At 41.4% G+C, this 16,757-nt stretch overlaps 1 pseudogene; it reads right to left on the minus strand.

Annotated features, from left to right (window-relative positions):
• Window positions 1-121: 121 nt before the first annotated feature.
• Window positions 122-13,898, minus strand: LOC117979000 (protein ILRUN-like; annotated as a pseudogene).
• Window positions 13,899-16,757: the final 2,859 nt, after the last annotated feature.

Below are 16,757 nucleotides of genomic sequence, written 5' to 3' on the forward strand. Positions count from 1 at the left end.
TGATTTGGTTAAGTTTCTTAATTCTTAGAGTCTCAGTTTCATCCTCTGTGTTTGTATGAGTTTCCTCTAGCTGTTGTCACAAATTTTTGCAAGCTCGGTAGCTTAAAATAACCCAGATTCATTATCCGACAGTTCTGAAGGTGAGGAGCCGCAGTAGGTCTCTGTGGGCTGGAGTTAGGGTGTCTGCAGCCCCTCTGCAGGAAGGGAGCATCTGTGTTTAGAAATATTCCACTTTTCATAATAATACTGGATGTGAAGAGATTTACTCTTACATTCCTAAATGTTGTCCAACATTTTTGAGCTTCTCAAGCAGTTCTGGCCAATAGAAATATAATGTAAACCACATAAGGAACTAAAAATTGTCTAGTCACCACATTAAAAAGTAAAAGGAAATATAGGTAGAATTAAATTTAATAATATTTTGCATTTAATTTAATGTACAAGCAACATCACCTCAACATATAAATATTTAAAGTAGTTAATGAGATATTTTATATTCCTGTTTTTGTTATTCACTCAGGTGAATAACAATCAGGTATGAGGTTTACACCTAGAGCCCACCTCAATGCACATTCTCTGCATTATAAGTGCTCAAAGTCACTCAGATGACAATTGGCCACTGTATCGGACAGCAGAGTTTTAAAGGGTACTTCACTTTTATTAAACAAACACTTTACATAATTCAGAAGGGCTCAAAATTTAAACAGCATTATATTTAATGTACAATTGCTTTTTTTTTCTTTTTTTTTTTTTAGGTGGAGTCTTGCTCTGTCACCCAGGCTGCAGTGCAGTGGCACGATCTCAGCTCACTGCAACCTCGGCCTCCTGGGTTCAAGCAATTTTCATGCCTCAGCCTTCTGAGTAGTAGCTGGGACTACAGAAGCCTGCCACCATGCCTGGCTGATTTTTTTTATTTTTAGTAGAGATGGGGTTTTGCCACGTTGGCCAGGCCGGTCTGGAGCTCGTTACCTCAGGTGATCCACCTGCCTCGGCCTCCCCAAGTGCTGGGATTACAGAGGTGAGCCACCGTGCCTGGTTCACATTTACTTTTGGAATCACCACTGATCATTAGTTTGTTTATGACAGTTGAATAAGAGCTACAAGCAGCATGATTTTTTCTCCTTTAAACAATTGTTGGGCTTATACTAGTTAAAGATCAATGTGTTTAATTCCCCAGAATATAAATTAAGTTTATTTTCCCGCCTTTCACTGAAGTTCATTCTGTTAAGGAAATTATAAGTGCACAAAAAGTAACTCAGTCTCCTGTATGTTGATAGTTTATACCACTTTGAATTGAATCTTTGCATCATCCATCATAAATAATTTATCTTAATAAGATTTCAGTCTTTACTAATGACATTAAGCACCTGGTTTTATACGAGCTGGGCCTATTAGCTCAGTAGAGAAAACGCTATGTTTAGGAGTCTAAGATTTCTAGTTAAGGGAGTAGACTCGATATATAACCTGAGGACTCATCCCATAAATGCAAGATATGGGCAGGACTCTATCAGATGGGAAAGGTGAGGGCAAGTGGGTAAAGGTAAACCTATCAGTACTGCTAAAAACAGCCTAAAGTCCATGCTTTAAAGTTGCTGTCTGGTGGTGTTATTTTTATATTGAAAAAAAGAGCACATCATTATTTAGAAAATAAAGCCACAATACATGTCCTCAGGTTCCTGTCAACAAAAACATAGCAACCAGCTGGTGTATGATTCATTTTTCACAAGAATATTTTTAGATTTGTTTCGACTTGTGCTCCAACTGTTCCACGGTACAATTTGAGAAATGAAAGTGCACAAGAGTAAAGAGTAAATAATAAGTACAGTACTTAGTATCAACTTGTTATTACCCAGTTCAAAGATCAGCAATCACTACTTATCCTGCTAGAAAGAACGAGGAGTCTCTATTCTTGGATAAACACATTCTACTAATGGATATTACTTTTCTCAGTTTAGAATATGCATTACCCAAAGTGCAAATTAAAATTTCAATACTCAAAGTTTATTTAATTGTCTTTCCCTAAGACTGTTGGACTTGCGCTGATAAGTATTAATAACAGGAGTACTTACTTTTTAAAAGCCACCTTTCCTTTATGCTTTCATTCAAGGATAATGTGTAATGTTTACTTCTGACTTTGGTGGAATTAACTTGTTTCAGGCCAACCTCCTCATTGTTAATAACTAGAAAAGCTAGAGATAATAAAATAAATATCTCTGTGAAGATCCCAGAGAGATGGGAAACCCAGGGAAGTCAGCCCAACATGTGATCTGACTTTTTCTCCTGGAGACATTTGCCACTCAGACAACATAGACTGAGAAGCACACAGTCAGGACAGAGAGCAGCCGCTGAGAAACTAAGTGTAACTTGAAACAATTCCAAGGAACTGGCGGGAAAAGCAAAGAAGGCTATTTTCTTTCAGCAAAAACAAGGGACCCTAATAGATACCCAAGCTCCCAGTTTGGACCTTGGAAGGGGTAAACCCTAGAGACAGGGGTGCCAGAAATAGAGTATCCTCCCAAAGAATGAGGCCCAGGTTCAAGTCATCTCACTCTCTGATTAGATTAAAGGACCAACCCTTCTGTGAGAAACAATAGTAAATCCTCTCTTGAGGAAGATAACATCACACAGAGATTCAAATTAACTACAATTATTGTGGAGACAATAGTGACTCCATCTTGGATGCTAATCTGCCATGTTGACTTCTGATTAGTTCCAGTCCCGTGAATGCCTCCTGGTTCCTACTTTATTTGCTGTTCTTAGTGTGAGAACATGTACTCAACATAAATCCTGCCTTTAGATCCAAGCACCCTTGATGTGGTCACCCAGATTATAGGCCACGATGCACACAGCATCCTTGCCTGTTCTAGAGGGTTGCCTTCAATTGTTTCTGTAGAGCACATACCCCTTTCCCTATGGTATGTAAGCCCTGAGTCTAGGAAGTAATAGTGTGGAAATCTACCTGTCTTGCAGCTGCTTGAGACCATGCTTCCATCCATAAGTTCCCTAATAAATTGCCCTCCATCGACAAACTAGATTTGTCTGCTTAGTTCTTTGGTTTCTTGGATCTTTCCACATTTGAGAGTCACTTTGTATATGTAACTCCTTCACACAACAGTTATATATAGCATACATACTCATCTGGCATTTATATAAAATAATCAGGGACACAAAAAGATAGATAATCAAATATGGAATTTAAATCCTGCTAACAAAGGAATCCTAGGCCTAGATGGCTCTACCTGTGAATTCCTATAAATGTTTATGAAAGAAATAACAAAAATATTACACAAATTTCCCAGAAAATATAAAAAGAAAGACTGCATTCCACTCATTAAATGAGGAGAAAACTTGAATATCAAAATCTGTGGACATCAAATGAAATGAAAATTACACAACCAAGCTTTTTCATGAACATTGATGCAAAAACCTCAAAGAAAATATTAGAAAATATAGCCTAGCAATAATTTTAAAAATCACAACCAGTTGGAGTTTTCATGGAATGTAAGGTTGGTTTGACGTTTGCAAATAAAACAATGTATCTTACCACATTAATACAATAAAGAAGAAAAAGACATGATCATATCAGTAGTGCAGCAAAAACACTTGGTAAAAACAAACACTTTTTTTAAAAGCACCATGAACATACCTCAGGGAAAGGACACTCTCTTCAATAAACAGTGCTGTAAAAATTGGATATTCATAAGCAGAAGAATGAAACTGGACCCCTTTCTCTCACCATATACAAAAATCAACTCAAAATGGATTAAGGACTTAAATGTAAGACTCGAAACTATAAAATGATTAGAAGAAAACGTAGGGGAAACACTTCAGGACTTGAGTCTAGGCAAACATGTTATGGCTAGGACCTCAAAAGCACAGGCAACAAAAATGACAATAGAATGATGGGACTTCATTAAACTAAAAACTTCTGCACAACAAAGGAAACAATCAACAGAGTGAAGAAACAGCCAGTTGAATGGGTGAAAATATTTGCAAACCTTTCATCCAACAAGGGACTAATACCCAGATTATACAAGGAACTCAACTCAACAGTGGGGAAAGAAAATCCCATTAAAAAGGGGACAAAAGACATAAGTAGACATTTCTCAAAAGAAAGCACACAAATGGCCAGCAATGAGTTTATGAAAGTTTATGATAAAATGTTCAACATCACTAATCATCAGGGAAATGCAAATCGAGACTAAAACGAGATAGCATCTCACCCCAATTAGGATGGCTATTATTAAAAAGACAAAATAATTTACAGATGCTCCAAGAATGCAAAGAAAAGGGAACTCAAACACTGTTGATGAGAATGTAAATTAGTACAGCCACTACGAAAAACAGTACAGAGATTTCTCAAAAAACTAAAAGGAGAACTATTGTATGATTCAGCAATCCCACTACTGGGTATTTATCCACAGGAGAGGAAATCAGCATATAAAACGGATATCTGCACTCCCATGTTTATTGCAGCACTATTCATAATAACAAAGATGTAGAATCAACTTAGATGTCCATTAGTGGATGAATGAATAAAGAAGATGTGGTACATATACACAATGGAATACTATTCAGCCTTAAAAAGAATAAAATCATGTCATTTGCAGTAACATGAGTGGAACTGGAGGTCATTATGTTAAGTGAAATAAGTCAGGCACATAAAGACAAACATCGCATGTTCTTATTCATATGTAGGAGCTAAAACAGTTGCTCTCATGAAGGTAAAGCGTAGAATGATAGATACCAGAGGCTGGGAAGGGTGTGTGGGTAGTGGCAGGGGGTGTGGAAGGAAATAGAGAGAGATTGGTTAATGGGTACAAACACATAGTTAGAAGGAATAAGTTCTAATGTTAAATAGCAGAGTAGGGTGACTATGATTAATAACAATTTATTGTATATTTCAAAATAGCTAGAAGAGAAGACCTGAAATGTTCCCAGCACATAGAAATGATAAATACTCAGGGTGACCAACACCCCAAATACCCTGACTGGATCATTACATATTTTATGCATGTAACAGAATATCAGATGTACAAATGTTACATATCAATTAAAAATCATCAGCAAACTAGAAATAAAAACAAACTTTCTTAACTTGGTAAAGAATATTTATAGGCCAGGCGCAGTGGCTCATGCCTATAATCCCAGCACTTTGGGAGGCCAAGGCGGGCGGATCATGAGGTCAAGAGTTCGAGACCATCCTGGCCAATACGGCAAAACCCTGTTTTTACTAAAAATACAAAACCCTGTTTCTACTAAAAATACAAAAATTAGCCAGGCGTGGTGGCGGGCACCTATAATCCCAGCTACTCGGGAGGCTGAGGCAGGAGAATCACTTGAACCCGGGAGGCGGAGGTTGCAGTGAGCCAAGATTGTGCCACTGCACTCCAGCCTGGGCGACAGAGTGAGACTCTGTCAAAAACAAAAACAAAAACAAAAACAAAAACTGGGACTTTCAACTCCCTATTCCTCCCCACCCCACTCCCTATATTTATAAGGCACAATCTCTGAACCACAACAGTCTTGTAAAATTGAATGCCAATAATTTTGGTCTAAAGTACTAAATTATAATAAAAGCCTTCAGTAACAGAAGCTTAAGGCATAATCCCTTTTGGGAGTAATTGTAGTTTAAGTACAAAAAACTTTAATTTTTTGTTTAACTACCTAAATGAATAAAATTAAAATCATGTAATCACAAATAGTAGAGATATCTGAGAGTAGATAATAATATCTGCCTAATAATCTCTATTTTGCCCCAATATTGCTCATCCCTGAATAAGTGTTCAAAAGAAAAAGTTAGCACAAGCAAATGGGGCATAGGTGGTCATCCTACCCAATGACTTTCAAAAGTTATTCCTCAAAACTATTGTGTTCTGAGATAGCTCTACACCCACCTTTCAGTTAACAACTTGAGAGGCATTAAAAAGCAATTCATCTAGTCTCTGTCATTTGAAAAACAAAGAATCTGGGTTCCAGAAAGTTGACATTATCTACATTCCTGGACCAAAAATTATGATACCTATTTCTAAGAAGACATAAAAATTTACCCAAAAGGTCTGTCTCTTTTAGTTTGCAAAGAATTTTAAAAAAAAATCTTCCAAATACCATAAGATCTGACCACAGGTATGCTATTATGGAGGACAGATTTCCATTTGCTGTGGAAATATTTGTGGAAGGGGCTCACGAGCTTCCAAAGAAGTGATGAAGACATAAGTTATAATCTGCATCTTTGGGTTTGGCCGAAAATCGAAAAGCAACTCCTAGGACTGTATTTAATGCCATAACTTTTTATTACCATGCTACCATGGAGCCCAAAATTCAACTCTTTGTACTGGAAAACATCCTTCTACTGAGTAAGCTTTACTTCTAGGGCCCAAACACAATAAAACTATGCAGACAGAATTTGAATCTAATACCCTCAAAGCACTTTGACAATGTTTTTAGCCAAGTTGCACTACTTAAAAAAAAAATGGCAAAAGATTAGCCAAAACAGCCTTAATAGAAGTATGTTTAGTGAGCTTCTGTCTTAGTCTGTTTGTGCTGCTATAATAGAATACCACAGACCTAGGCTAGGTGTTCATGTCTACAATCCTCACACTTTGGGAGGCCAAGGCAAGAGCATTACTTGAGCCCAGGAGTTTGAGACCAGCCTGGGCAACTTAGTGAGGCTCCACCTCTACTAAACAACAACGACAACAACAACTTACAAGATTAGCTGGGTGCAGTGGCATATGTCTGTAGTCCCGGCTTCACGGGAGCTGAGGTGGGAGGGTCACTTGAAACCAGGAGTTTGAGGCTATAGTGAGCTATGATCATGTTGCTGCATTCCAGCCTAGGCAACAGAGTAAGACTCTGTGTCTGTTTAAAAAAATAAAAAAAAGAACACCACTGACTAGGTAATTTATAAAGAATAGAAATCCAAAGTCATAACATCAAAAAACGAAAGAACAAATTTATTTTCTCAAAGTTCTGGAGGCTGAAGGCAAGAAGGCAAGAGAGCCAAATGCTACACGAAGTCTCTTTTATAAGGACCTTAATCCTTTTCACAAAGGAAAAGCCCTCATGGCCTAATCACCTCTTGAAGGCCTCACATCTTAATACTATCACATTGGCCAGTAAGTGTCAACACTTGAATTTTGAAGGGGACACATTCCAACCATAGCAGTGGCACTAGATGTGATTTAATGTTTCTCTAAAATAATATTTCATGACATTAACAAACTGCATTCAAATCGGTTTTTATCATCTTTCATGAATGTAAGAAATTATGACAAAATGCAGAAGGATGACTATGGTCATAAATTCAAAAGTAAAATCCTCAGATTGTAATTTTGTCAATTGCCCCTGGTGTTTTATTATTATTGTTGTTGCTGCTGTTCAACTGAATTCGTAAATAAAAATACTCATTTTTGTGGAAATATTTTTGGATTGTGCATATTAGAACAATTTTGTCAGACTAGTTTACTTATTTTTGCTAGCTAAGCGGTCTCACTGACCAACCAGCTAGTCGCAAGAAATTAAACGCACAGGGCCGGGCGCGGTGGCTCACACCTGTAATCCCAGCACTTTGGGAGGCTGAGGCAGGCGGATCACGAGGTCAAGAGATTGAGACCATCCTGGCTAATGCAGTGAAACCCTGTCTACTAAAAATACAAAAAATTAGCCAGGCATGGTGGTAAGTGCCTGTAGTCTCAGCTACTCAGGAAGCTGAGGCAGGAGAATTGCTTGAACCCGGGAGGCAGAGGTTGCAGTAAACTGAGATTATACCACTGCACTCCAGCCTGGGCGACACAGCAAGACTCCGTCTCAAAAAAAAAAAAAAGAAAAAAGAAATTAAACACGGAACAGAAATTGTACCTTAGTCTCATCTCACTTAGTCATCTTGCTAACCTATGTTGTTAATTACAAAGAAGACTACTCAGGAGATGTCAGTGAGCACTTCCACTACATAGATACATAAGTCTGCATACTTTTCCTCTCTGCTTGGAAATTAACCAAAGGAAATGGAGAATGAAAAATAGAAATAATTTCCAGATGCTAAAATATCAAAACACATGTCATGTGGAAGGAAAAATAATGAGCAGGTGATAAGGGACCCTGCAAAGGCACAACTCAGAATGTACCATTAAAAATATATGCTATGCTATAGATGTAAGTGGCTCACTCTAGAAGGGAAAGACTATATTCATCCTTTGTAGCAATGGTTGGAGATATTGGAGTAAGTACAGCCAGTAGAAGAAACATTGCTAGACTATGTTTGATTCATAGAAGCAGAGGAAAGAATCATATGCCCAATCAATAGATGCAGAAGCAATCTTTTTTTTGGTGGGAGAAGTGAGAGAGCCATTGAATTGTGAAGCTCAGGAAACCAACCTGGTCTTCCCCTTCCCTCCCTCCAGTTCTCAACGCTCTATACACACACACACACACACACACACACACACACACACACACACACACACACACACATCTCCTGCAAATAGCTGGCTCATAAAAAGCCAATTAGTTCAATAGTTTTATGGATATGTAGAAAAATAAAATTTTTCAAAAGAACTACATAACACCGATATAAAGATATTATAAGAATAAATATTTTAGGTGGAGCACGGTGGCTCATGTCTGTAATCCCAGCACTTTGGGAGGCCAAGGTGGGCAGATCACCTGAGGTTAGGAGTTCGTGACCAGCCTGGCCATTATGGTGAAACCCGGTCTCCACTAAAAATACAAAAACTAGCCGGGCATGGTGGCGTGTGCCTGTAGTCCCAGCTACTCAGGAGGCTGAGGCTGGAGACTCACTTGAACCTGGGAGGTAAAGGTTGCAGTGAGCCGAGATCGCGCCACTGCACTCCGGCCTGGGTGACAGAGCGAGACTCCATCTCAACAACAACAACGACAAAAGAATAAATATTTTAAAAATGTATCAAAGCAATTAACTTTAGAAAGAAAAACCAGAAACAGAAATGCAAGATTTCGGGGAAGACATCCACAAAGTAGTAAAAGAAAAGACTCGCTACAAATTTAAACACAAAATTAAATGACACATAAGGAGATCAGACATTTTAAGAAAAAACATTAGAAATGTATATATATGGTTACAAATGAGAAAAGAATACAATGAAATGGATATGTCAGAAAATTAAACGAATTACAGAGAAAAATAGAATAACTGGAAGACACATGAAGATGACTAAAGAAATTTATTTTTTTCCCAAAGAAGAAAACCAAAACAATAAACCACAGAAAAATTGAAATATTGAAATCAAGAAATGTTCCTGAAATTCAAGAGGACTGGCATCTGTATAAGGCTTATTGTTCACTGGGAAAAAATGAGCCCAGAGTGGTCGACATTGAAGCATATCTCTACAAGAAGAACTACAAAACACTGCTGAAAGAGATTACAGAAATGGAAAAACATTCATGCTCACAGATTGGAAGAATTGATATTGTTAAAATTGCCATACTACCTAAAGCAATCTATAGATTCAATGCTATTCCTATCAAACTACCAGCATCATTTCCACAGAACTAGAGAAAACTATGCTAAAATTCATATGAAACTAAAAAAGAGCCCAAATAGCCAAAGCAATCCTAAGCAAAGAACAAAGCTGGAAACATCACATTACCTGACTTCAAGCTATATAACCAGAACACCATGGTACTGATACAAAAACAGACATGTAGACCGATGGAACAGAAAAGACAACCCGGAAGTAAAGCTGCACACCTGATCTTTGACAAAATTGACAAAAACAAGCAGTGGGAAAGGACTCCCTATTCAATAAATGGTGCTGGGATAGCTGGCTAGCCATATGCAGAAGAATGAAGCTCTATCTGTACCTTTCACCATATACAAAAATTAAAGATGGATTAAAGACATAAATATATGACTTAAACTATAAGAATCTTAGAAGAAAACCTAGGAAGCACCATTCTGGACATCAGCCTTGGGAAAGAATTTATCACTAAGTCCTCGAAAACAATTGTAACAAAAACAGAAATTGACAAGTGGGACTTAATTAAACTAAAGAGCTTCTGCACAGCCTAAGAAACTATCAACAGAGTAAACAGACAACCTACAGAATGAGAGAAAAATATTCACAAACCATGCATCTGACAAAGGTCTAATATCCAAATCTATAAGGAATGTAAACAATTCAACAAGCAAAAAAAAAAAATCCTGTTAAAAAGTGAACTAAAGATATAAACAGACACTTCTTAAAAGAAGACATACAAGCAGTCAACAAACATGAGAAAATGATCAATATCACTAAATCATCAGAGAAAAGCACATCAAAACCACATTGAGATAACATCTCACACCAGTCAGAATGCTATTATTTAAAATGTCAAAAAATAGTAGATGCTGGCAAGCAAGGCTGTGGAGAAAATGGAACACATATACCCTGTTGATGGGAATGTAAATTAGTGCAGCCATTGTAGAAAGCAGTGTCTGGAGATTTCTCAAAGAACTTAGAACTGCCATTCGACCCAGCAATCCTATTACAGGGTATATATCCAAAGGAAAATAAATTGTTCTACCAAAAAGATACATGTACTTGTATGTTCATCACAGAACTATTCACAATATCAATGCCATGGAATCAACCTAAGTTCCCATCAACAGTAGATTAGATAAAGAAAATGTGGTACATATGCACCACGGACTGCTACACAACCATAAAAATGAATAAAATCATACACTGTGAAGTAACACGGATGCAGCTGGAGGCCATTATCCTAAGTGAACTGAAGACCACATGTTCTCACTTATAACTGGGAGCTAAGCATTGGGAACACATAGATATATTAATGGGAATAACAGACACTGGGGACTACTAGATGGGGGTGGGAGGAAGGAAAGTCAGCAGTGATTGAAAAACTATTGGGTACTGGCCAGGCGCGGTGGCTCACACCTGTAATCCCAGCACTTTGGGAGGTCAAGGTGGGTGGATCACTTGAGGTCAGGAGTTCGAGATCAACCTGGCCAACAAGGCGAAACCCCATCTCTACTAAAAATACAAAAATTAGCTGGGCATGATGGTGCACACCTGTAATCCCAGCTACTCGGGAGGCTGGGGCAGGAGAATCGCTTAAGCCCGGGAGGCGGAGGTTGCAGTGAACCAAGTTCACGCCATTGCACTCCAGCCTGGGGGAGAAGAGCAAGACTTTGTCTCAAAAACAAACAAACAAACAAAAACTATTGGGTACGATCTAGATGATGATGGGATTGATCATACCCCAAGCCTCAGCATCACACAATATACCCATGTAACAAAGCACGTCCTGAACCTGAAATAAAAGTTGAAATTACTTTAAAAAACACACACAGAAACACACAATTTAAATATATAATTCAAGAAAGGTTCCTGCAATTAAAGAAAACTAATATCTATGTAAGGATCATTGCTTGCTAGGAAAATATTAATCCAGAATAGTCAACACTGAAGCATGTCATAGTAAAAGGCACACACACATACACACACACACACACACACACAAATCACTTATAAAGGAACACATTTGTCTGGTCACAAAAAGATTTAATGCTAAATGATAGTAAAACAACACCTATAAGATACCCAAAGGAAGAAAATGTGACCCAAGAGCCATCTAAGCTGCTCTCAAAAATAAAAGCTACAGATAAATTGTTTTAAACATGAAAAAGCTCAAACGATATTCCCACGAGCCTTTTTAAAGACTCTTCCAGAAGACCGAACAGTAGTCAAGCAAGAGCTGATGGGGGAGATTTGGGCAAAAGGACTGGCGATCAGTATCAAATATATTTAACTTTACTACTGAGGCTGAAACCTCTGGGTTTCAGAAGTTGAAGTGAGAAAATAATATGTAAATATTATACATGCTGACAAAAACTTGGGGGAAAAGGGGGAAAAAAGTGGGTGTGGATGGGCACCAATGCAGAAGAGAAAGAAATGTATTGCGGGATTTATAAGTAATAGCTGAGAGTCAGAGGATTTTATTTAAAGCCAACAAACCATGTAATAAAAGTCTAAGCATATTTAACAGTACAAAAATAAATACTAAGAAAGGTAGTATTGGGTAATATTTGGTAGTAGAGGAGAGATACAAGGAAAGAGAAAACAGTAATTATATTGCACATTTTAGGTGGGAATAAGGTACCATTAAAGGAAAAGAGGATTAAAGTTATTACATAATGGTATAAATGTAAGGCTAGACACCACAACACAAACACAAGCATTCCTGAACATCAAACCCACACACACACACAAAAGAGAGAAAACCAACAATATAGTGAACAACCTGAAGAATAACTCTCAAAGTAGCTAGTATCAAATGAAAGGACAGAACTAAGAGCCAGTATTTTTTTTTCACACATACATACTAAGTTTACTCAAAACTAGTCTGTTCTGCTTCTTCCTCTTCTTCCGGGATGAGAGGGGGTCAGAGCCAGGGGTCTGTGCAATGTGATCTGCAATCCAGACAAACCCCTTGCCCCACCCCCAAAGTCAGGCCTTCTGTCTTTTGTTAATTTTTCTTCTTGCTGACACCCATTTAAGACTGGCCGAAGGGGGCAGGGCGCAGTGGCTCACGCCTGTAATCCCAGCACTTTGGGAGGCCGAGGCAGGAGGATCTCAAGGTCAAGAGATCAAGACCATCCTGGCCAACATGGTGAAGCTCCATCTTGACTAAAAATACAAAAATTAGCTGCGCGTGGTGGTGCGTGCCTGTAAGTCCCAACTATTCAGGAGGCTGAGGCAGGAGAATTGCTTGAACCTGGGAGGCAGAGGTTGCAGTGAGCCGAGATCATGCCACTGCACCCCAGCCTGGACAACAGAGCAAGACTCCATCTCCAAAAAAAAGACTGGCCGAAGGGGTAAGGCCCATGGAGCCCCTTACTGTAAGTCACTACTGAGAAGTTGTTTGCATGACTGCTGGGAGACAGATTTACAGAGTTCTGTGACCGTCTGCTCTGGTCTTGCTCAGCTTGGTCAGGAGCAGGAGCCCATGTGTTTTTGCTCATCGAGTAGAACTCGGAACCCCCAGGGTCTTATAAGTTGTTTTCATCGGATTGTTGGTTCTTTTGGGGAGAGGCAAAAGGGTTGAAGTTTCCTTCTACCTTGCTATGCGGCTGTGTTGAACTCCGTTTCAAAAGATGACAGCTGCTGTGTTACTTCTCAAAGTCCACCCACCTCCACACTGAGAATCACCCAGATGACATCTCCATAGTAGAGTCCTGTAGCAGTGCACATCCGTCACCGTCCCTGATACATTCCTGCTCTGCTGGGGCTGCACATCTGGACAATAACATCTGTAATCTCTTGCAGCTCTAGCAATCTCACCATCAGCATGTTCACATGTCCAACTTGGTCTCCCCTGACATATTTAGGACAAACCCCTGGAGGCCAGGCCTCTGCCACAGAATTCTGGATCCACCAAGTTTTTACAAACTGAGTATCAGGAGGTATTGACTACCCTTCCTCTAGGGTGACATCTTCAACAAAGGACACAGAGGGCACACTGATGTTTGAGCTCTCAAAGGCATAAGAGGCACCAATTGCTGCTTGTAGGTTCCAGTTGGTCCTGTCCAGGAAGAAGGCGCAACTGGCAGGGTCGAGCTGGAAGCCGAGCAGCCTCTGGAACTTGGAGATGAGCACGTCTTTGTTGGTGGTGCTCAGGCAGCTGAAATTCTGCATCAGCTCCAGGTCCCGGTCCACGTCCATGCCCTCCATGGCAGGGAGCTGGACAGCTGTTTCCTCGCCTCCTCACAACCGAGCTGCCACCGTGCTGCCAGGCCCGGGGACCAGGAGGGGGCTGGCTGCTAGCTAGCATTGGGACCCCACTCCTTGGAGGTAGGCCCGGGGCCTCTCTCAGTCTCATAGGGGTAAGGTCACTCTGCCACTCCCTCTCCCCACCCCCACCCCTCTAGCTCCACCGCCTCTCGCCTCTCCAAAAGCAAACACGTTATCAAGTTAATTCACCTTATCAAGTTAATTATCAAGTTAATTCACCTGTTAAACACTTATCAAGTTAATTCACCTATTAAATAAAAAAGATGTTTAGATTATATAACAACGCAAAACCCAATTCTACCCATATGGTAACATACAATTGCTAAAAATAAATAAATAAATAAAAACAATAATTATAATTTGCAGTCAAGCCCCATTTGAAGGCTCCTGTACCCCTTCCAAACTCATTCATGTGATTGCTGGCTGGTCTCAGTGGCACTGAGAGCCTTATTTAGTTCTTACTATGTGAGCATCTCCACAGAGCTGCTTGAGTGCACTTCAAACATGGCCACTTGCTTGCCCCTGAGCAAGTGATCTGAGACATAGACAGGAAGAAAGAGAGAGAGAAGAGAAAGAGGTGAGAAAGAGAGAGACAGAGATAGACAGAGAGACAGCCCAACATGAAAGCTGTAGTCCCTTATAACCTAATCTCAAAAGTCACGAATCATTACTTCTTCTGAATTCCATTCACACAGATAATTTATTCACACTCACACAGATTTGCTTGGGTAAAAAATAGGAGGGGCCCACTCAGGATGTGGAGAGCAGGAGGTGGGGGTCTTTAGGTCATTAGGGCCATTTTGGAGACTCCCTGTGGAGCACCACAGACCCTGAGTGGGACGGAGGGAAAGGATGCCCAGAAGCATCCTAGACAGCTGTGTGCTCCCAGGGAGGCTGGGCAGGGCCACCAGGGGTGGCCCTTGGCAGAGTGCCGCGCCTCCCAAAAGCAGGGCTGTCCCATCACCCCTGCAACGCCCTGCCCTGGGCCGGAGCAGCCCCTGGGAGGCGCCCTCTCAGGGAAACCGTGACCGCTGCATCCAGAGCCCGCAGCAGGGCCTAGGCCACCGCGCCGTGTGGCTGAGCCGGCCAGGTGCGTTCTCACCGCTTCCGTGGGGACCACGGCTCACAGATCACATGCCCACGCTGTCTATATGGTTTTATAAATCATTAAACTTAAATGTTCAATGGCCATCTTAACCTAACCATTTAACCGCTGTATACATGTTTAAACTTCTCTGAACCCCCTCTGAGCTTGTGCTTCTTATTTCATAAAATGTGAATAATGGTGATTGCCTCCGAATTAGGAAGGGGAATCCCAAAGGTGCAATAATATGTGGGTCTCCTGCCAAGTGAAAGCAATCGCTGACGTGATGAAGACAATTTATCTATTTATGTGCCTCATTAAGCCGTAAAACTTGGGGCCAAACCTCAGGAAGCGATGCCAGGTCGCTGCGCTAGTCCGGGAGGGCGCTGCGGGAGATGGCGATGCCTTCCCAAGGCCCGGACGCCCTGCAGGAGATCTCTGCCGCGATCGTGGTGAGGCGCTGGGGGGACACCGCCTTGGGTGCGAGAGCAACCGTGCTGTGATGAGGAACAAGCAGAGTCCTCGAGAGGCAGGGAGTGTGAGAGGTGCTGAGCTCGGCCGCCGCCGCGGGAACAACCAGGCGACAGCAAGAAAGCGCTGGGTGCTAAGGCTGGCTCGGACTGCGGGGACGCCTGGGAGGCTCTGGTGCTGCCAGGGGTGGAGGCTGACACGGAACGACTGAAGTATGCTGTTCCAGCCGCCTCGCCACCCGCAGCGGAGACCAGAGGCTCTTGAGCTCGTCTCTGCCTGGAGCACGTGAAGCGCATGGCATATGGCCACTAACAGTGGGTGCCTTAGAGCTTTGGCTAGAGGCCCGAGGAAGGAGGAGATTGCCATGGGCATCTCTGGACCCCAGGCCCTGGGGCTGCCTGCATTAGCTAAACTACCTCCCACCTGAGAGCTTTCTCAGGCAGCAGGAATGACAGATAAAGATCCCCAGAGAAGCCTCCAAAGAAAGCCAGAGCTCCCCCAGCCGGACCAGGCCACCATGCCCACTGTGATAACTGGCCTTATGGAGGAGTTCTTAATGCCTCTTGTCCCTCCTGGCTTCCCTTCCCGCTCTCCCGCCAGCATTTTCTGGGATCGCCTCCTACACAAAGTGCACCTTGTCTCAGGGTCTGCTTCCGGGAAAACCAAGTAAAGACAAGGGTGTAGTCCTGCGGCCCAGGGACAGCCTGCAGGACCGCAATGTGCATCTCACCTCACCACGGGCATCTCTGGGCTGAGCATCAAGCCAAACAGGATTCCTGCACTCCCCCACATCATCCATCAGTCAGGAGCCTTTTCTCAGCTGAGACCGGTGGAAGCAATCAAGACAGGCAATCCATGATGCTGTGTGTGTCACTGAAGCACAATTGTAGTATCTCCAAAGCAGAAGAGCAAGAAAAATAACTATTATTTTACCTTATGCCATTTCATTCTCAGAAGGGCTCCAAGAGCCTAACTGGATGAACAAACAGACTCCATCAGGCTCTATAACTTGGCCTTGTTCAAGGCTGGAAGCTGGACACTGACCCCAGGCTTTCTGATTTCACCCTTCCCATTGCTGTGCCAGAGGTTCTCCGCAGGTGGTCCCTGGACCAGCAGCATTAGCATCTCCTGGGAACTAGCTAGAAATGCAAATGTTCAGGGTCACCCCAGACCTGCTGCATCAGAAACTCGGGGGTGGGGCCGGGCCGTCTCTGTTCCACAAGCCCCTAAGGGACTCTGATGGCCACTCAAGGGTGAGACCCACATACTATAACACATTCTCCCAATAGGAAGGTCACTTTTGTTTTCAAAGACCTAAAAGGATGGTATTTCTATACTTGACATGGATGATAAGATCATCATGTCATAGTATGAATTTATTTTCATTTTTCCTCATTTTATTGAATGAGAAATAGATACCCACCAAGCAG

Source organism: Pan paniscus, chromosome 12 (genome assembly GCF_029289425.2).
Source record: "Pan paniscus chromosome 12, NHGRI_mPanPan1-v2.0_pri, whole genome shotgun sequence".
Taxonomy (NCBI): domain Eukaryota; kingdom Metazoa; phylum Chordata; class Mammalia; order Primates; family Hominidae; genus Pan; species Pan paniscus.